This window comes from Eimeria mitis, genomic scaffold (genome assembly GCF_000499745.2).
Source record: "Eimeria mitis Houghton genomic scaffold, Emh_scaff3190, whole genome shotgun sequence".
In the NCBI taxonomy this organism is placed as follows: Eukaryota; Apicomplexa; class Conoidasida; order Eucoccidiorida; family Eimeriidae; genus Eimeria; species Eimeria mitis.
The window spans coordinates 470-1,719 of NW_013571533.1; positions in this window are offsets into that span (position 1 = coordinate 470).

The following is a 1,250-nucleotide window of genomic DNA, read 5'->3' on the forward strand; positions in this document are numbered from 1 at the left end:
TAAGGGTTTGTAGGGGTTTAGGGTTTAGAAGGGTTTATAAGGGTTTATAAGGGTTTAGGGTTTAGAAGGGTTTAGAAGGGTTTAGGGTTTATAAGGGTTTGGTGTTTATAAGGGTTTATAAGGGTTTATAAGGGTTTATTAAGGTTGATAAGGGTTTATGGGGTTTATTAGGGTTTATTAGGGTTTATTAGGGTTTATAAGGGTTTAGGCTTGTGGTTTACGGTTTAGGGTTTAGGGTTTAGGGTTTAGGAGCTTTCTGGCCGGTGGCAGTATCAGATGCCTGAAGTGTTTATCTGTGTTTATAAGTGTTTAAAAGTGTTTAGGGTTTACAAGGGTTTACAAGGGTTTATGAGGGTTTAGGGTTTATGAGGGTTTAGGGTCTGTGTTTCAGGAGCCATCAGACCGGTGGCAGTATCAGATGCTGCTGAGCACTAAACCTTAACTCTTTATAAGTGTTTAGGGTTTACAAGGGTTTACAAGGGTTTATGAGGGTTTAGCGTTTACGAGGGTTTACGAGGGTTTAGGGTTTACAAGGGTTTGTGTTTCAGGAGCCATCAGACCGGTGGCAGTATCAGATGCTGCTGAGCGACGGCATTCCGTGTTTATCTGTGTTTATAAGTGTTTAGGGTTTATAAGGGTTTACAAGGGTTTACAAGGGTTTAGGGTTTACGAGGGTTTAGGGTTTACGAGGGTTTGTGTTTCAGGAGCCATCAGATCGTTGGCAGTATCAGATGCTGCTAAGCACTAAACCTTAACTATTTATAAGTGTTTAGGGTCTATAAATGTTTACAAGGGTTTATGAGGGTTTAGGGTTTACGAGGGTTTAGGGTTTACGAGGGTTTAGGGTTTAGGGTTTGTGTTTCAGGAGCCATCAGATCGTTGGCAGTATCATATGCTGCTGAGCGACGGCATCCCGTGTTTATCTGTGTTTATAAGTGTTTATAAGTGTTTAGGGTTTAGGGTTTACAAGGGTTTAGGGTTTACGAGGGTTTAGGGTTTACGAGGGTTTAGGGTTTACGAGGGTTTGTGTTTCAGGAGCCATCTGATCGGTGGCAGTATCAGATGCTGCTAAGCACTAAACCTTAACTCTTTATAAGTGTTTAGGGTCTATAAATGTTTACAAGGGTTTATGAGGGTTTAGGGTTTAGGGTTTACGAGGGTTTAGGGTTTACGAGGGTTTAGGGTTTGTGTTTCAGGAGCCATCAGACCGGTGGCAGTATCAGATGCTGCTGAGCGACGGCATTCCGTGT